Source organism: Oryctolagus cuniculus, chromosome 7 (genome assembly GCF_051225735.1).
Source record: "Oryctolagus cuniculus isolate XC-2025 breed Fujian yellow rabbit chromosome 7, ASM5122573v1, whole genome shotgun sequence".
Taxonomy (NCBI): domain Eukaryota; kingdom Metazoa; phylum Chordata; class Mammalia; order Lagomorpha; family Leporidae; genus Oryctolagus; species Oryctolagus cuniculus.
In genome coordinates, this window is record NC_142873.1 from 44,373,467 (window position 1) to 44,394,148 (window position 20,682).

The following is a 20,682-nucleotide window of genomic DNA, read 5'->3' on the forward strand; positions in this document are numbered from 1 at the left end:
CCCGCCCCACAGGAGCTAACGGCAGCCGCTGCCTTTGCTCCTTGGAGATAGAGACCCGCAAATACCCCAGCCGGCGCGCCCCCCCTGTGCTCTCTTCCTACCGCGCCCTCCCACCATGCTGTTCCGAGCATCTCTTCCTCTTACATTAATAAAACTTCGCTTCTACTCTCACCGTCGTGTCCCATCACGTGAATCGCCATGGACGCCAGGACACGAGCCCAGACTCATCTCACGGGGTGTCCCGCAACACCAGCACGCGGAGTGCCACGTTCCGAGGGGTGGGGGGCAGGGACAGCCTCAGAGCTACCGTGGGGGTCCTGGAACACAGATCCCAGGCCCAGGACCCTCTTCTCGCTTCTGGTAGGTGGGGGTGAGCCTGTACTTGGTTAGCCTGACTGCTGGCAGGTGGCAAGAGCCCCAGGCACATCCCCCCACCCCCTGCTAAAGGGCCTGTAATTGCTCCCAGGTGTGGCCCAGGCCCACTAGGACCACCTGGAAAGCTCCCCAGCTGGGTGACCTTCAAGCTGATTGGAGAAGCAGAGAGGCACCAGTATCGGCAGTATCCTATAGAATTAGTGTTGCCCGGAATTAGCCACGCCCCCTCTGCCTGCCCTTTAAAAGGTGCGCTTGGTCCTTTGTGGTGGAATGAGAAGGTCATGCCAAGATGGCCGCTGGCAACAGAAACTGCCTGGTAACAGGTCGTGATTGGATGGCTTTGGAAACTGCCTGGCAACAGGGTGTGATTGGTTAGGGCATAGACCACTCCTTGACTGGATTGGCTGCCTTGGCTATATAAGCTGCTGTAGCAACGGAAATAAAGGAGTCTGCAGGCTGCTCGCCTCAGGCCCGATTTCACCTGGCTCCTGGAGTCTGTGTGGTGACTCCCGGACTCTTGCCCCCACCACGCTGCTCCTCTCAGAACGAATCCACAGCAACAGTCTTTAATGAAGGGGACGTGTTCACCAGAACATGTCACCTGTGCTTCTTGTCAAAGAACGCCATCGCCCCACCATCCCAGCAGTGTGGACCTCGAGGGACGAGGCCGTAGGTAGGTTCCTGCCCTCTGGGCGACTGCCGTCATGCCGGAAGAGCTAGCTTGGAGTTTTCAAAAGTCAGAAGTTGATAAGGCTCTCAGGGTGACCGGGATGGGGGGGGGGGTGTTTCAGCATTAGGAATGATGCTATAGACATTGACAAGGTAAAGAAGATATTTGGAAATAAGTGAAAAAGATTCCTAGGAAAATGGACTCTGGAAAAAATAGAAAAAAGTGGAATCGTCACAAATTATTTTTTAAGACTATAAATCAATAAATAGTTCAAAAGTCCCCCAACGATTCTCCCCTGAGTCCCAGGCTGAGCAGGCAGCCTTGGCCAACAGGCGGCCTGCGCCCTTGAAGGATGTGGGCAGACAACACAGCTAAGCCGTCCCAGCCCACAGAAACTGAGGAAATACTGGTGTGTTGTTTGGGGCCAACAAACTTGTTACTGACTATGGAGCAATGGAAAATTCATCCAAGGGCCAGATGTTTGGCGCAGAGCAGCCAATAATCCCCTACAGCCACAGAACCTGGGTGCGAGTCCTGGCTCTGGTTCTGATCCAGCTTCCTGCTAATGTGCACCCTGGGAGGCAGAAGATGATGGATGGCTCAAGTAGCGGGGTGTCTGCCGGCCACCTAGGAGGGTGTCTGCCGGCCACCTAGGAGGCCAGGGTGGAGTTCTTGGTTCAACCCCAGCTGTTGTAGGCATTTGGGGAGTTAACCAGTGGACAGAAGTTCCCTGTGTGCCTATCTCTTTGTCTCTCACTCTTTCAAATAAAAATGAAAAAATAATTTTTTAAAAAAATTTATTTTGAAAGTGAGAGTTACAGAGAGGGGAAGAGAGAGAGAGCTCTTCCATCTGCTAGTTCATTCCCCAGTTGGCTGCAATGACCACCACTGGACCAGACTGAAACCAGGAGCTTCTGCCAGGTCTCCCACGTAAGTGCAGGGGCCCAGGGACTTGAGTCATCTTCTGCTGCCTTCCCAGGCCATTTAGCAGGGAGCTGGATAGGAACTGGAGCATTGCATCGCAGGCAGTGGCTTTACCCACCATGCCACACGCCAGCCCCTAAATGAAATTTTTTAAAAAGAAATTTTTTTTAAAGATTTATTTATTTATTTGAAAGTCAGAGTTACACAGAGAGAGGAGAGAGGTCTTCCATCCGATGGTTCATTCCCCATTTGGCCACATCGGCTGGAGCTGCACCGATCAGAAGCCAGGAGCTTCTTCCGGGTCTCTCACGTGGGTGCAGGGGCCCAAGGACTTGGGCCATCTTCCACTGCTTTCCCAGGCCACAACAGAGAGCTGGATAGGAAGTGGAGCAGCTGGGTTTCGAACCGGCCCCAATATGGGATGCCGGTGCTTCAGGCCAGGGTGTTAACCCACTGTGCCACAGCATCAGCCCCTAAAAAGAAAATTAATACAAAAGGGAACTTCTTTAATCAAAAAAATCTTAAGGCACACATCACAGTTCATGGTGAAATCAGAGGGTTCGATATTTCTCCTTCAGCAGTGAAGATTCTAGCAATGAAATACAGCTAGAAAAATAAAGAAAGGGTTAGAAAGGTAGAACATTTTGTCTTTACCTGCAACTGATAGGATCAGAATGAGCAAGACTGAGGGGTGTGTGTGTGTGCGGGGGAGGGGGGTGTTGTGGAGGCCGCCTCGGATCTCAGCATCCCACTACGACCACAGCTGCGCCACTGCTGATCCAGCTCACTGCTGCTGCGCCCCAGAAAGCAGCGGAGGATGCCCCAAGCACTTGAGCTCCTGTCTCCCACGTGGGAGACCAGGATGCAATTTCCCAGCCACTGCAGCCATCTGGGGAGCGAACCAGCAAAGGATCTCCGTCTCTCCCTCTCTATGTAACTCTGCCTTCCAGACAAATCAGTAAAGTAAGTGAGGATGGTTGTCGGATACAAATTCAATAAGTAAAGGTTAATTACATTCCTAGAATCTATCAACAGGAGGCTAGAAAATGGGTTTTTGAAGAGGACACTGGGACGGGCATTTGGCCTGGTGGTTAAAGTCTGTTGGTGTCGCTCCCCCTCTTCGTGGAGGAACGACACTAAGCCCTGCCTAGGCTTCATATCCGAGTCACGGCACCATTATGTCGCTCCCCGTCTTCGTGGAGGAACGACACAGAACCCTGCGCTGTTCTTTCGTCTGCTCGGCCCTCCCCGGGTTTGCTGCTGGTTCTTCCCGGGTTGGCTACTATCCCTTCCACCTCCGTGGAAGGGCAGTTCCCCCTGCCACCTTCCCCACTTCCTCAGGGGAGCGGCACACCGCCGGCCGGCTTTCTCGGGGGCTGCACGGGTTCCCTTAGATGTTCCCCATAGATGTTCCTGGTGCATGCTGTCTCTCTCCTCCTTTATAGTCCTCCTCCGCCAATCCCAACTCGGCTGCCCACACGCCGAGCACGCTGCTCTCCAATCAGGAGCAAGTCCTACAGTTTATTAGTTGAACTGGAGGCAGCTGTGTGGAAGCTGTTTACTTCTCTCCCAGCGCCATATTGTGGGGGAGCAGATGCATAGAATAAGTCTTAATTCCAGTAACTCAGTCTAGTCCGGTTTGCTCCCCACATGTTGGGATGCCCCCTCCCATCCGGGAGGGTCTGGGTTTGACTCCTGGCTCTGCTTCCTGTCCCGGCTTCCTGCCAATGCACAACACGGTAGAGAGCTAACAATGGACTCGTCCATCAGCAAAAACGTGGTTCATTGCAGAGCTGGCGTCGAAATGAAGTTGAGGGGAAACGGGATGTTCACTAAGTGGCATTGGAAGAATGGTTATCTAAATTCATACACATTCATTCCGGTTGGATTTAAAACATCAGTAAAGACAAAGGTGACACTTTCAGAAGACAAGGGAAGTATTTCTTAAACAAGATTCCAAAAGCTCAGACCACAGGAGAAAAGATGGACAAATCTGAGTTTATTAAACTAAGATCATATTTTAAAGTGATAAGGCGCAAATTAGGAGATGTTTACAGCTCATGCAACTTGAAAGAGATAAAACAGGCAAAAGGAAGTAACAGGGACCTCACGGAAAAGGAATCGCTAATGGCCCCAAACACGGCCGCTGGGCAGCTGATGGTGATGGTCAGCTGCCTCCGTGACCCGAGAAATGTGAAGGAAATTACAAGGGACCACGTCACAGCCACTAGAGCGGCCACAGCCCTTCCAAAGAAGGTGACACCAAGCACTGTGTGCGGAGCAACTGGAAGGCTCCCCCGGGGCCGCCCCCACACTACCTGGTACCGGCACTTTGGAAAACATTTGGTGCCTCTTAGACACGTTAAATATGTGCCTATTCAAGGATCCAGTGTTATTTGTAAAACAAAACCCACCAAAATTAGCCTAAATCAAGACTAGAGGGGCTGGTGCTGTGGTGTAGTGGGTTAAGCCACTGTCCGTGACACCAGCATCCCCTGTGAGCACCGGTTCAATTCCTGGCTGATCCAGTTCCCTGCTCATGCACCTGGGAAAGCAGTGGAGGATGGCCCCAGTGCTGGGGCCCCCGCACCCATGTGGGAGACCTGGGTGAAGCTCCTGGCTCCTGGCTTCAGTCTGGCCCAGCCCTGGCTGTTGTATTTAAGGAGTGAAACAGCAGATAGAAGATGGGGAGAGAGATGATGGGGAGAGAAATTAGAATGGATTGGTAGTTTGCGGGCAGTCACACACTAGGATATTATACGGCAGAGAAAGTGAAATGAGTGAGGGTGGGCAGTTAAGTCTGCAGCTGGGACCCTGCATCCCACGTCAGAGCGTGAGTTCAAAGCTCTGCTCTGTTCCCGATTCCAGTTTCTCAAAGGTGAGAGCTCAAGTAGTTGAGTCCCTGCCTCTCACATGGGAAATTCGATTTGTAAATATTAATTTATTTTCATCTAATTTGAAAGGCAGAGAGACAGAGAGAGAGCTTCCATCCACTGGGTCACTTCCCTAATGCCTACAGCACTCAGGGCTGGGCCAAAGCCGGGGTCCTGGAACTCGACCTGCATTTCTCACATGAATATTAGGGACCCAACTACTTGAGCCATCACCTGCTGCCTCTTGGGGCTCAAACCAGCCAGAGCTGGACTGAAAATAGAGTAGCCATGGGGTCAGCACTGTGGCGCAGTAGGTTAATGCCCTGGCCTGAAGCGCTGGCATCCCGTGTGGGCACCAGTTCGAGGCCCAGCTGGTCCACTTCCAATCCAGCTCTCTGGTATGCCCTGGGAAGGCAGTAGAGAATGGCCCAGGTCCTTGGGCCCCTGAACCCACGTGGGATACCTGGAAGAGACTCCTGGCTTCGGATCGGCACAGGTCCGGCCATTGCGGCCATCTGGGGAGTGAATCAGAGGAGGGAAGACCTCTCTCCCTCTCTGCCTCTGCTTGTCTGTAAATCTGCCTTTCAAATAAAATTTAAAAATCTTAAAAAAGAAAAGTATCCAGGATATTGGATGTGGGTCCCCAAATGGCAATTTAACTTCTGTGCCAAACCCTACCCCAAACCCTCACCCAGGGGAAACCAGGGTTGAATCCCTGGCCTGGCCTCAGTCTGACGCAGCCTCAGCTGTTGCAAGCATTTGAGGAGTGAACCAGTGGATTGAAGATCTCTGTCTGGTTTCTCTCTCTTTCTCTCTTTCTCTTCCTCTTCCTCTCTCTCTCTCTCTCTCCCCCTGTCCCTCTTCCTCTTCCTCTTTCTCAGATAAAATCTAAAAAGAAAATGTGATGTATGAACTACAGCCAGGTCCATCGCAGGAATGAGTCTCAGTCCCATAATGCCAAGGGCAGAAGCACGCTGGGAGGAAGCATGGTGCATGTTCCAGTTATACGATGCTCAAAACCAGGCAATAAAATAAGTTTTAAAAATTAAAAAATACAAGCCAGCGCCGCGGCTCATTAGGCTAATCCTCTACCTTGTGGCGCCGGCACACCAGGTACTAGTCCTGGTTGGGGCAGAGGAACGCCTGTGTCGCAGGCAGCGGGTTTTCTTGCTGCGCCACAGCGCCAGCCCCCCATTTAATTCCTCTTTAACGTACACACTTTTGTGTGTGCCTGCTACACTTTATAGTCTGAGGAAGCTCTTCATACAGCAGCACCCCCAAAACGCAAGGTGTCCCCTGTGCCCAGGGCAGCTGGCTGGCGTCGGTGGTGAGACAGACATGGGAGGCGAGGAGTAGAGGTGACGCCGACCAGGGAAGCACAGCAAGGCTGAAGGGACACCCTGGAGGCTTTGAGGCCATCTTGGCCCTGCAAAATCAAACAGATGCCACAAATGGCACCCGTATGTCCACAGAGACCTGGGCCTCCAGCCCAGACAGGACCCCTCTGAGAAGGGAGGCAGGAGACGGCAGGCCTGGCGAGCTTCCGCACGGATCATTTTGAATCCAGAACAACCCAAGGACCCCATGCTTGGATTTCCAGTCAGCAAGGTCGGGATTGTTATCCTGACTTAGGTATTTACTAGCTAATAACCTTCTGACGAGAGAGTCACGTAAATGCCAAGTCTCAGTTTTTCCATCTGTGAAGTGGGAACACTAATAGTACTTTTGCCAGAGGGTTGCCATGAAGATGAGATAACACAGGCGAGTTCAAGTTCGCCTCGCCAGCTCTAGTGCGGCCAGCAGGGCCTGGCACGGCTCGCACCGAGTCCTTTATTCCCAAGCTTGGTGTTTTCCTCGGAGGGCACCGGCTGCTTGGCTGCTGCCTCTTTGCATCTGACGATCACATTTCCTCGTCTCTGCCCCCTCTGGCTCCTCCTGACTCTATCAAAATGAAGTAAAGAGGCCTGGAAATTCCTGCAGAGCGTCCCGAGGGGCGCCAGCGCGGGGCGCAGAGCGCAGCGGGCACTGTTCATGTGACGCCCGGGACTCTAAGCACATCCTGCTCTGTGATTAACAAGAGGCTTTGCTGCCTCAGAAACACAATCTCCACAATCCTCCCCATCATCAAGGAATCGTTGGGACTGGCAAAGATTTCCTCCCGGTCCAATCTCGCAGACAGCGCGCAGTGGGGACCGCGCGGAACACTAAGGGAAACCGGGGAGGGGAGAGGGGCTTCTGCCTCTGCTGCGTCCCCGCCCGCTGCGCCCCGCCCCCGGGACCACCGTCCCCCTGACCTCAACCAGGGCGGGCCGAGCCCTCCTGCCCACCCCAGCGGCCGGTTGGACCCCTCTGCCACCTGCACAGGGGCGATCAGCCCGGCGTGTGCTTCCAGCTCCTGCGCCGTGAAAACGCTTTCTTCCCCCTTCCCTCTCCTCCAGCGGGTGAAATCAGAGCCACTTCACCACGCATCCAATTTCAACAGTCTACTCTTCTCTCACCAAAAGTGCTACGATGCTTCCAGCAAAATTAATTATAAACTGTGATCTTCCTTTTCCTGCTATGTCCGTTTTCTCTCAATATGTCAGAATTCTTGGAACCAAGAAGAGGAGCTTTGCAATGAAGACCATCTAGAGTTCCAGCGCTGTGCTCCCCCGTGTGGGAATTCTTCAGGGCTCCCCTTTTTGTAGCACACAGTCCAGACGTCCAAGCCTGCCACCGGTGGCCCCAACCTGCCTCCCCAGCCTCCTCCGCTCTCTCTTCCTCCTGTTCCCCCTCCTTTCCTCGCCCCCTGCCACTCCTTCCTCTTCAGCTACCCACGGCCAACTCACACACACACACTGGTTCCGCACACGGCCTGCACGCGTTCCTCCCTCTGCTCAGCGGGCTCTGAGCCACACTTGGAGCAGAAAGCTCTTCTGCCTGGCCAGCACTGTGGCCTAGTGGGTTAATCCTCCACCTGCGGTGCCAGCATCCCATATGGGCGCCGGTTCTAGTCCCGGCTGCTCCTCTTCTGATCCAGCCCCCTGCCAATGGCCTGGGAAAGCAATGGAAGATGGCCCGAGTGCTTAGGCCCCTGCACCTGCATGGGAGATCTGAAGGAACTCCTGGCTTCGGATCGGCCCAGCTCTGCCATTGTGGACATTTGGGGAGTGAACCAGTGGATGGAAGAGCTCTCTCTCTGTCTCTCCCTCTCTCTGTCTATAACTCGACCTCTCAAATAAAATCTTTAGAAAAAAATTTTATCTTTTTTTTTAAGATTTATTTATTTGAAAGGCAGAGTTACAGAGAGAGAGAGAGAGAGAGAGAGAGATCTTCTATCCACTGGTTCACTCTCCAAATGACTGCAATGGTTGGGCCTGGGCCAGGCTGAAGCTGGGAACCAGGAGCTTCATCTGGGTCTCCCACGTGGGTGCAGGGGCCCAAGCACTTGGGCCTCCTCCACTGCTTTCCCAGGCCATTGTCAGGGAGCTGGATTGGAAGTGGAGCAGCTGGGAAATGAACCGGCGCCCATATAGGATACTGGCATCATCACAGGCAGCAGTTTTACCAGCTGCACCCCAATGCTGGCCCCTAATATGTTCAGTCTGTTCTGGTTGAGCCCCTGGATGTGGACCGCATGGATGCAGAAGACCAATTGCAATCCTTGGGGGGGAAATGAGCCACAGAGACAGAGAACTCCCATTCACTGGTTCACTGCCAAGTGCCCTAGACTGCTGGGGCTGGGCCAGGTTGAAGCCAGGAACGAGGAACTCAATCCAGGTCTCCCACGTGGATGGCAGGAAGCCAAGCACTCGAACCATCATCGTTGTCTTGCTCCTTTAGCAGGAAGCTGGAGTCAGGGGCTCTGATGTGGAACACGGGCACCGTAGGGTGAACGCCACCCCTGTAAAACCTTCTGAGGAGGAAAAATTCAGGAACCGTCAGGTCTGGAGCAGGCGCTGTGCTGGGATTTCAGATCGAATCAGGTATAATAACCAAGCATCTCTTCCGAGGCAGCTGCTCCAGGTGACAGGTGAGGGTCACCTGGTCGTGGCCAGCGGGGCTGGTACGCTCTGTCCATGCAAAGGCCCGGCTTGCCCGCCCCACCTCCCCATGAAGGCCTCCTTGGCAGCACATCGAGGCCCAGCATGAGCAGCCCTGATCAGGGGGGACCCACCAGGTAGAACCTGAATGCCGAGGAGAGACAGGAGCCAAACAGGCCGGACCGGAAGCCACAGCTTAGGCAAATGTGTCTCTGTCTCTTCCCATCCTCTTCCTCCATGCCCTACCCTTTCTGCGCACACGTTGCCTCCGGGGGGTCAGGCTGAATGCTTTTGTGCCTCAGGGGCGTGGAGGAGGTGCCGGATAATAAAGACAGAGCAGACTCATCCTGCATCTCAGGCTCACGCGTGGGGCTCAGCCGCTGCTGCACCCCGCAGCCGACGCGGGGATTTGCGGATCCACTTCTAGCGAAAGCCCACCAGCTTTGAGTTCCTAATTTATTTCCACAGACAAACTGTGTTCTCTCTCCATGGGCAAGCTAATGGATTCCATAATTACTTGCTTCTGCCTTATTTTCACATCATATTCCAGTTTCGAAGTTGGAGTCTGGTGATTAAGTACCTATAATATCAATATTTCATTTCCAGAGACATTTTCATTTTAAATGAGGAGGGAAATGCTCATGCCCCCTCACACACAAGTGCACCTGTTTTTCCAATTTGGCAGTTTTCTTCATTACTTTCATAGCAAAGGAATTGCAAAGATGAAATATTGTTGCTAAAGCTTTTTTTTAATTTATTTGTTTGAAAGGCAGAATTACAGACAGAGGGAGAGACAGAGAAAGAGAAGTCTTCCATCCACTAGTTCACTCCCCAAATGTCCACAACGGCTGCAGCTTTGCTGATCTGAAGCCAGGAGTTTCTTCTGGGTCTCCCATGTGGGTGCAGTGTCCCAAGCACTTGGGCCATCTTCTACTGCTTTCCCAGGTCATCAGCTGGGAGCCGGATCGAAAGCCAAGCAGCCTGGACTCGCACTGGAGCCCATATGGGATGCGGGTGCCTCAGGCAAAGGCTTAGCCAACTACTCCACAGCACCGGCCCCCTAAAACTCTTAAAAAGCACCGCGCTGCTGTTGGATAAAGTCTCCTATTCATTGGAGCCGCATGATTCAGAGACCCCCCACCCCCCCACCCCCCAAAGGCCAGAATCATTCTGTTTTCCATAAAGAAGGGCGCGGCAGCAGGAGGAACAACCGCGGGGTGTCAGAGTGACAGCGGCCGTCAGCCCAGCCCTGGCCCTGCCACCCAAGCTCCCGGCGGCAGTTCCCCGATCTGCGCCTCGGAGATGCCACGCCCGGTGCCAAAGGCGGCAGAGATGCCACGCGATGGTCTGAAGCGGCGGCCGTGGACGCAGATTGTCCTGCCCGACCCAGAGCTGGGGCAGAGCGCAGCACTCTGGGTTTTAATCGCTCCAGGGGCGGCTGGTTTACAGCACGCAGCATCCAGTTTGCTCTGGTTTAGCTCTCACAGGCCCTGGGCTCAGAGCACCATTCAAGGATGAGCGCACGCGGCCTGAAGACAGCACGTCGTTGGCCTGGGGGCGCCGGCTCGGGTGGAGCGCACAGGTGAGGCAGCGGGCCCTGCCATGGTGGATGGAGGCCTGCAGCACTGTTTTCATCTCAGGAAAAGACAAGCCGGGTCCTTGGACTCCTCCAACAGAGCGGCCCTCCAGAGGAGCTCGAGCCTCGGCGAAATGCTGCCACCCTGTGGGCAGGAGCGACACGGAGCGTGACCGCCGCGGCCAGCTCGCGGCCAGGCAGGGAAGGCACAGACTGCTGAAGACCCTTCCCTCAGGAGCGGGCCACAGGGCGGTGAAGAGCCTATACAGACAGGCGGGGGCCCAGTGCTGGATCTGGCGGGGGCGGGGATCACTAGACGATTATTAAATACTTACGTAATATTCTTCCCAAAGCAATCACATCGGTTCCACTTCTAGTGAGCCCACCTCCAGCTTCCTCATGCCAGCAACCTCCAACCACAGCATATGCGCCCCAAGGCCTCTCTCTCTTTTAAAAACTTATTTATGGGGCCAGTGCTATGATGTAATGGACTAGGCCTCCACCTGCGGTGCCAGCATCCCACATGGGTGCCAGTTTGTGTCCCAGCTGCTCCTCTTCCAATCCCTGCTCTCCACTATGGCCTGGGAAAGCAATGGAAGATGGCACAAGTCCTTGGGCCCCTGCAACCCACCTGGGAGACCCATAAGAATCTCCTGGTTCTGGCTTTGGGTTGGCCCAGCTCTGGCCATTGCAGCCATTTGGGGAGTGAACAAGCAGATGGAAGACCTTTCTCTCTGTCTCTCCCTCTCTGTGTCTGTAACTCTGCTTCTCAAATAGATAAATAATAAAAACTTGTATTTATTTATTTGTATTTGAAAGACAGATGTAGAAAGCAAGATCTGCCATCCACTGGCTCACTACCTAAGTGCTGAAGCCAAGAGTTGGGCACTCCATCAGGTCTCCCACGTGGGTGACAGGGACCCAAGCTCTTGAGTCATCACCTGCTGCCTTCCAGGGGGTGCATCGGCAGGAAGCTGGAATCCGAAGCCAAGCCAGGACTTGAACCCTTGCATCCCAATACAGGATGCAGGTGCCCCTGACAAGACCATTTAAATATGCCATCTGTTCCCTAAGGACAGCAAATAGCCTGTGTGACCATCACAGAACAAATACACAGTCTTTTAAATGAGAAACCAAAAATAATGACAAGAAAAACTCTGTGCCCGGGCCAGCATTGTGGTAGAGTAGGCAAAGCCACTTCCTCAGCACCAGCATCCCATACAGGCGCCTGTTGGTGTTCCAGCTGCTCCACTTCTGATCCCGCTTGTGGTGGAATGAGAAGGCCATGCCAAGATGGCCGCTGGCAAGCAAGCATCAGTTTCTCAGGGATAGCTTTGAATCCCACCTGGCAACGGAGCCTGCTTGGCAACAGGCTGTGATTGGATGGCTTCAGAAACTGCCTGGCATCAGGCTGTGATTGGTTGGGGCATAGACCGCCCCTTGGCCAGATTGGCTGGTCTCGGCCATATAAGCTGTTGTACTAACAAATAAACGAGTCTGTGGGCTGCTTGCCTCAAGCCCACTTTCACCCGACTCCTGACTCCCGACTCCCGGGGTCTGTGTGGTGACTCCGCGCCTCTTGCCCCCACCATGCTCCTCTCAGAAGCGAACCCACTGCAACATTGTTGAGAAATCAACTGCAACACCAGCTCTCTGCGAATACTCCTGGGAAAGCAACAGAGGATGGCTCAAGTGCTTGGGCCCATGCACCCACCTGGGAGACCCAGAAGAAGCTCCTGGCTCTGGCCTGGCCCAGCCCAGCCCTGGCCAGTTTGGCCTTTTGGGGAGTGAACCAGCAGATGAACAATTCTCTCTCTCGCTTGCTTGCTCTCTCTCATCTCTCTAACTCTGCCTTTTAAATAAGTAAATAAATCTTTTTAAAAAGAAAGAAAAATGCTGTGTCAAGGCGCAGTTGCTAACAGAGAGAACATGGATCCAGTTAATTTCTCCTGGTGGGGCGGACGCCTTGTGAGTGCACCCACTAGCAGATGGCGGCTGTCATTCATATCTGCTCACACCACACGGTGTAAAACTCGGGGAGGGTATTTCATCGTGACATACGATGCCACCCTTTGAGCAAATGCAGTCAAGCTAAATGCTATAGATACCTAATGCAGCCTTTCAGATAAATTAAAAAATTTATGCATCTGCCAAAAGAAGAAATTGCTGGATGACAGAGCATGTCAGAAGCATATGGAAACTGGCTGGAAGGCACTCCCCATGGCCAAATCTGGAAAAATTAGAGTTGGAGTCAGTGCTGTGGCTCAGAACCAGGTGGGCACTGGTTCTAGTCCCGGCTGCTCCTCTTCTGATCCAGCTCTCTGCTATGGCCTGGGATAGCAGTGGAAGATGGCCCAAGTCCTTGGGCCCCTGCACCCATGTGGGAGACCCAGAAGAAGCTCCTGGCTTTGGATCGGTGCAGCTCCAGCCATTGAGGCCAATTGGGGAGTGAACCATTGGAAGGAAGACCTCTCTCTCTGTCTCTACCTCTCTCTGTAACTCTGTCTTTCAAATAAATAAAAATAAGTCTTAAAAAAAAAAGAAAAATTAGAGCATCAAATTAATGAAGTAGCAGGTTACAGCCCATCGAGTAAAATAGGAAGCATGAATCTAAACTGATATGAGTCGATTATATAAATAGAAAGTTTGGCGATGATGGGGTATGTACGTGGTTTTGGAATACTTGCCTGCAAAATCTGACTACCAAGGGGACAAGAGTAACTGCAGGGAAGAGCCCGGCAGACACACCATCAAGGGGCCCCAGGGTGCGTTATCAGCGATGGAACAAATCAGAGTCTCGCTCCCCTGACGGGAAGCCGTGGGGACAGGGGATCACTGCTTCTGCAACACTCCTCCGTGGAGAGCAGCAGCCAGACCCAAAGGAGGGACATTTTACAAAATCGCCTTGTCCTCGCCAGACGTGCCCACATCAGCAAAGTCCAGGAGTGCAGCCTGGGTCTCCGACCTGGGTGCTCGCCCCACAAAGGCCATTATCCTGACGACTGGCAGTGTCTGCATGCGGACGCGGGCGGTGAGGGCTCAGCATTAACTTCAGACGGTGGCGACCGGGTTAGGGCTGGAGACACTAAAAAGTCTGGGGGCACCCCAGGTTCATAACTGACTCGTCCGTGGTTGGAGGGGATTCTTTGAACCCCATGTGCAACTGCCTTGCAGATTTGTGATTTTTTTTTATTATTTATTTATTTATTTGATAAATAGAGTTAGACAGACACAGAGAGAAAGGTCTTCCCTCCTTTGGTTCACCCCCCAAATGGCCGCTACGGCCGGAGCTACACTGATCCAAAGCCAGGAGCCAGCTGCTTCCTCCTGGTCTCCCATGCGGGTGCAGGGACCCAAGCACTTGGGCCATCCTCCACTGCCCTCCCAAGCCACAGCAGAGAGCTGGACCGGAAGAGGAGCAACCGGGACTAGAACCCGGTGCCCATATGGGATGCTGGCACTGCAGGCAGAAGATTAACCAAGTGAGCCATGGCGCCGGCCCCAGATTTGTGATTTTTTTAAATGAACAATTCAACCATGTTTCAATGTTTATTTAATGGAATTGAGAGGCAGAGAGACAGGGAGAGAGGGAGATTTCCCAACTGCTGATTCACTCCGCCAGATACCTGCAACAGCCAGGGCTGGACAGGGCAGCGACTGGCGTGGACAGCAGGGACCTGAGTACTGGAGCCATCAGCTGAAGCCGGAATGCAGAGTGAGGCCAGGCCGTGAGTCCCGGCCTCTGATGTGGGACGCTGGCCTCCCAAGAGGCATTCTAACTGCTGCCCAAGCACTCAGACCTTTTTTTTTTTTTTTTTTTTTTTTTTTTTTTTAGTATCAACTCTAGGATCCGATTCTTTGGCTCATGATCCAGTCTCATCTCCTTCGTGGTTATGTGATTTGGGGCAAGTTATTTAACTTCTCTGCATCTCAATTTTCACAACTGTACAAGGGTCACCTCCCCAAAGAGATTGTCAGAACAACCTGTCAATCAGCAAGGCCCAATCCGCTGCTTACTGCCACCAGAAGACCACGGCCTTGACAGTCCGCTGGGTGGTAGGAGGAGGGCTCACAGGTCGGGTATTCATGAGGCTAGGAGGGTGTGGTTTAACCTGGATCTTCCAGCGCAGGGGTCTAGGGGAGGAGGCCTGGGAGTTGGCAAAATGCAATCATTTAGGATTAGCCAACACCAGGCAAAGAGGGCTTGGAAAAGCCAGCCCTGAGGGGTCAGCACAGCGTGCTAGGCCAGTTGGGCAATTCCTGCTCTGAGAAGAGGGCCACTAATCTGATGCAGGCTAGCTGAGCCCCAGGTGCTCAGATAAATGCGTTTTCTAGAGGTTCCCAGAACAAGCAACAAGGCTGTTTGCAGCTCCATCGTCGTGGGCAGGAGTTTCCTGGAATTCAAGTCATGTTATGCAGTCTTGGTTCTTAATCCTATTAAACCACGCCGCTATGGATAGTTTCCATTCTCAGCAGACTCTAATAAGACCACGACTTAGGGACAACAGGCGTAAAAACCAGGATGCACAGTCACCCTACCTGCCACCAAAGTCATATAGCACAGGTATTATTATCTCCACTTTGCAGTTAAGGAAACAGAGGCCTGTGGCCATTAGGAAGAGCAACTAATTGAACCTTGGCAGTTCAAGGAAAGCTTCCCAGAGGAGGCTGGAGCCAAGTTTAGTTCTGAGTAATTAGCAGGAGCGCATCAGGGGACAAAGGGGAGAGGGGATGAGAGGGGAGTGGGGCAGGAAAGGGAAGGTGTAACTGCAACAGGAGGCAGGGCCTCCTGTGCACCTGCAGGCGCCTCCTCTGGGGAGGGCTGCAGGGGGGCGGGGGGCAGAGGAGGGGCCCGGGATGCCTGGCCGTGAGGGTTGGGCTCTCTTGAGGGTGACCCCGAGTCCCTGGAAGGAGGAAAGCAGGGAGCAACATGCTCACTTGGGCTTTTCTGTTAGACTTGGCTGCCGCTGCCGAGACATACTGGAAAGCAACACTGGAGAGCTGACTCAATAATTCAGAGAGAAAAACGCAAGACTTGAAACACAGGAGAACTGGTGAGAATGGGAGGGAAAAAGGCAGTTGGAAAGGAAAGGAGGAAACAGAGCCAACAGGGCTTAGGGTTTCGAGTAGAAGGAGGAAACCCAGGAGAGGGAGAGGGGGTCTTTGTTGGAATCACAACTGACATGAGAGTGAGGCACCCATCCATGGCCATATTTCATCTTTTAAAAAAATTTCATTTTGGCGGGGCCAGTGTTGCCACGCAGCAGGTTAAGCTGTTGCTTTCGATGTCTGCATCCCCTGTCTGGAGCACCAGTTCAAGTCCCGGCTGCTCCACTTCTGATTCAGTTCCCTGCTAATGCACCTGGGAAGGCAGCAGAGAATGGACTAAGCACTTGGGCCTCTACCACCCATGCAGAGATCTGGATGGGGTTCCTGGCTTCTGGCTTCAGCCTGGGCCAGACCTGTCTGTTGTGGCCTTTGGGGGAGTGAACCAGCAGATGGAAGATCTTTTTCTCTCCTGCTCACTTTCTTGCACGCATACCTTTCAAGTAAATAAATCTTTTTTTTTTCCTTTTTTTGACAGGCAGAGTGGACAGTGAGAGAGAGACAGAGACAAAGGTCTTCTTTTCTGTTGGTTCACCCCCCAATGGCCGCTCTGGCCAGCGTGATGCAGCCGGTGTACCATGCTGATCCGAAGCCAGGAGCCAGATGCTTCTCCTGGTCTCCCATGGGGTGCAGGGCCCAAGCACTTGGGCCATCCTCCACTGCACTCCCAGGCCACAGCAGAGAGCTGGACTGGAAGAGGGGCAACCTGGACAGAATCCGGCACCATGACTGGGACTAGAACCCGGTGTGCCAGCGCCGCAGGCTGAGGATTAGCCTGTTGAGCCGTGGCGCCAGCCTAAATAAATCTTTTTTAAAAAATAATTTTTTGTTTTCAACGTCGACATTCAGGAAGGTTTTCGTCATAGAGGTCTGAGCTTTATCTGTTCCTACATAGAAGTGCTACCAGTTAGCTACCGTAAGTGCTGACTCAAAGCGTGATTCCTGGGGCAGATGGTCTAGAAGGCAGCCATCAACAAAATGACCTGTTTTACACTCAGGCCAAATGCCCAGCTACCACGCTGCCATCCAGGGCAGCAGCCAAGTGTCCTAAGAGCAGGAGAGTGGATCTGGTTCCCTGACGGCTTTCCCCCCAGTGGGGGTGGGGGGCTGCAGGCTCACAGCTCCAGTAGCTCCAGTCCCCAGTGGGTGCCAAAACTGGAACCAACTGCAGGGGGAGCCCTTGACCACAACCTCCAAGGTGGGCTGGGGACAAGGGCAGAGCCCAGAGGCTTCCTCTCCAGGGAGGTGGTGCCCGGTCTGTGAGGATGCGGCTGAGCTGTGGCAGCAGGCGGCGAGGGAGACCTCGGCTTAAGACTGAGCTCCAAGTGTGCACAGGAAACACACAGCCCTGAGCGCTCAAGGCTGCACATTGCCGCGCCCCTGTCGCTTACTTGGGAACTGAGGAAACTGCCTGTGCTATTATGCTTGCTCTACTCAGCGACTGAGCCGTATACAAATGGTATTTTGGTCATTAGCTATTAAGTTCTAATGAATGAATGGATTTTTTTAGAAGCTATTCAGAATGCTATCTGGAAAATAAACAGTATTTTTATCTCGCTTGTTTTCCAAAGTTCTTCCCTATGCATTGTTTCATCTGAGCCTTCCCACAAGCCTACCAAGTAAGCAAGGATATTTTTAGCCCGATTTTTGGACTGAGGTTCAGTGGTTTCAAGGCTTGACCTAGGAGAGCCTTGGGGCTGCCTCCCAGGACAGCCAGGACTCAAAGGTCTGGTCTTGGGCTACCAGACCCTCGACAGCACCTACAGCTTTGCCTGTCACTTGGAAATCTACTCAGAGCTATTCAAGGTCTCTTGCTATGTTGAAAATTGAACTTAAACATCTGCAAGAGTTGGGGGAGGAGGGAGATCAACAAATAAACCAGGGCTGGTGCTGTGGTGTAGCAAATTAAGCCACCACCTGCAATGCTGGCCCCCCACATGGGCACCAGATTGAGTCCCTGCTGCTCCACTTCGAATCCAGCTCCCTGCTAATGTGCCTGGGAAAGCAGTGAAAGATGGCCCAAGTGCTTGGGCCCCTGCCACCCACGTGGGAGACCCAGATGAAGCTCCTGGCTGCTGGCTTTGGCCTGGCCCAGCCCTGGCCATTGTGACGACTTGGCGAGTGAGCTAAAGGATGGAAGATCTCTGTCTCTCCCTCTCTGTCTGTAACTCTGACTTTCAAATAAATAAATAAATCTTTTTTTTTTTTTTTTGACAGGCAGAGTGGACAGTGAGAGAGAGAGACAGAGAGAAAGGTCTTCCTTTGCCGTTGGTTCACCCTCCAATGGCCGCCACGGCTGGCGCGCTGCGGCCGGCGCACCGCGCTGATCCGATGGCAGGAGCCAGGAGCCAGGTGCTTTTCCTGGTCTCCCATGGGGTGCAGGGCCCAAGCACCTGGGCCATCCTCCACTGCACTCCCTGGCCACAGCAGAGGGCTGGCCTGGAAGAGGGGCAACCAGGACAGAATCCGGCGCCCCGACCGGGACTAGAACCCGGTGTGCCGGCGCCGCAAGGCGGAGGATTAGCCTAGTGAGCTGTGGCGCCGGCCATAAATAAATAAATCTTAAAAAATTTTTTAAAAAGATAGATTGAACTTGACCTACAATTTTATCCTAATATCATTCAGGGTTTTGCTCACTCATGAAGTCATGGGTGAGGGAGGTTCTGAGGAGAGGAACGTGGCTGCCCCTCAGGCTGGAGTTGATCTCTCCCGTGTTCGTGGACCAGTGACCCACGGAGCTCCCACTGAGAGCACCTTCATTCTCGGGATGGGAAGACAGTGCCGTGGAGGGCGATCGCCTTTTATTAAGCATGCCATTAGATGACATAGCTTCTTCCTCCTGGGAACGCCGTTCCTTCCGGTAGAATATAGACTAAATGGTCTGTCCTAGAATAAAATGCACTGGAGACTATTGGTGCCAGCAGCCAAATTGACTTAAATCATTTTCCAAAAATCCTGTAGTTTCCCTGAGACTTATTTTTTCTTACCCTTGGGATAGCAAAAGCCATTGGAAACCAAGAACACAATAACAAATAACTTTAATCTACACTGAGGAGGAAATAATTCGAACGACGCATTGCGGCTGTCAGTGGACACCAGGGATCTGTTCCCCTCAGGTGTCGCCAAATACTCAGCCTCCTGCGGGAGTTGCTCGGCGGGAAGCTTTATTTACTTGTGACAAGCACAGGAGACAGTGGGAGGGGGCGTTCCCTAAAGAAACCACCTCCCTGAGAAGCAGGTTGCCGGCTTTTTATAGCGAGGGTTAGGGGCGTGTCCAAGGGGAGGGGGAGGGGAGGGCCCTTCCCGCTCAAGCTCCTCCCCTTCTTTCGCAGCTTTTCTCGTCGCTGGCTCCGTGCAAGTACAAGGTGGCAAGATGAGTTTTCCTGGAACCTCCCGGGACACATCAGCTCAGAGAGAGTAAACTGTTGCAGCTTCCGGCCCCTGCCGCCCGCCTCCCTCTTACATAGTCCCCACTCTTGTTACAGAATCATTTCCGTTTTTTTTTTTTTTTAAGATTTATTTTATTTATTTGAAAGTAGAGACAGAGAGGTCTTCTATTCACTGGTTCACTCCCCAGATGGCCGCAACAGCCGGAGCTGCACCGATCCGAAGCCAGGAGCCAGGAGCCAGGAGCTTCTTGGAGGTCTCCCACGTGGTGCAGGGGCCCAAGGACCTGGGTCATCTTCTACTGCTTTCTCAGGCCATAGCAGAGAGCTGGATCGGAAGAGGAGCAGCCGGGACTCGAACTTTTAAGGAAGATTTTGGAAATTATCTGTTGTTTCAAAGTAAAGCTTCTGTTGAGTACATCATTGCCTCCACTTTCATTTCAATGCTGCCTTGTTTCTATTAATTAAAGCCCAGCATAGCACTTTGTTAGGTAAGCCACCCTCAGCTGCAGGCCGACGCAAACACAAGCACTAAGAGAATTTTCTAACAGACTGAGAAGCCAGAGGACGCCTCTGGGTCCCCGCAGAGCCAGGAGTGGCCATGTCCTCAGCGCTTGCTCTCGTCATCCTCCAGTCTTACATGTTCTTCCTCGACTCCACTGTCCAGACATCCACCCCCTAACACACACCGTCTCAGTCTAACACCCATCTTCTTCCTTAGCTTCCTTGCTAAAGCTGATTGGCCCCCTACTCAGTTGAGTTGCATGCCCTGAGCCAATCTGGGTGGCAGAAGAGTGGAAGCAGGTTCTGATTGGCTAGACTTAGGTCATGAGCCCACCCCCGGAGGGCGGAAGGGCAGCCCAACCTGATCCTATTGGATGGTTCCTCAGAAGGCGGGGCTCTACGGTATGAGGAGGGCCTGCAGGGCTTGGTGTGGACCCAGAGGTTCAGTTCCATACTTCTCCGGCTAGTCTCTGCACGGTAGGCGTGGGGCCACATTGTGCTTCTCTGTGTATGTTAACTTCTCCATGGAGATTACCTGTTGTTTTCATAAGTAGAAAAAAATCAATGGATGCAATATATATTTCAAAAGTGTTCTATACAGCAAGATGAATGATTCAGCGAGATAAAGTTGCGGGACCGTATATAAGTAATACCACGCCGTTTGTGTAAAACGCTCCTGAAGCACACTACAGGAATTGCTTGGCGATGCCGACTCCAGAGGGTGGGCGGGAAGCGGATTGAGCGGACCCCAGAAAGGGGACAGTAGGGACGTGGGTTCCGTGAAGAAACCGCCTGGTGGAGAAGCAGTTCGCCAGGGTGTTTACCGCGAGGGTGTGGGGAGTGTCCGGGAGGCAGGAGAGGCCCTCCCCTTGCTTGCCAACGGGCCTTTGCACAGTATATCCTTAAAGCTCTGCTTTCCCTGTGGGTGGTCTGGGCACAGCGCGGCAAGACCATCTCTCTGGAACGCCCTCAGATAAGCAAGGCTGTGGCGGAAGCCGGCAGCTTCTCCACCCTGCTCCTGCAGCCCACTCTCGCCCAGATCCTCTCTCCTGGTTACTGAGGCCAAGTGCAGGCTTTGCTGTAGACCATTTGGACCGTTGGACTATTTTCCATCCTGCACATGCCTGCCATTGTCAGTAAGTGACAAACAGCACAGAAGACAAGTACTTACAGGTTTTTTTTTTTTAATTTTTATTATTATTTTTTATTTGAAAGGCAGAGTTACAGAGAGGCAGAGGCAGAGGGG

General features: G+C 52.9%; 1 long non-coding RNA gene across 1 annotated transcript; it reads left to right on the forward strand.

The window, feature by feature from the left end:
* Positions 1–972: 972 nt before the first annotated feature.
* On the forward strand, positions 973–19,025 carry LOC149125499 (uncharacterized). Its single transcript, XR_016211425.1, has 3 exons — positions 973–1,048; positions 15,396–15,494; positions 18,879–19,025. It is a non-coding gene; the product is annotated as an uncharacterized LOC149125499 (long non-coding RNA).
* Positions 19,026–20,682: the final 1,657 nt, after the last annotated feature.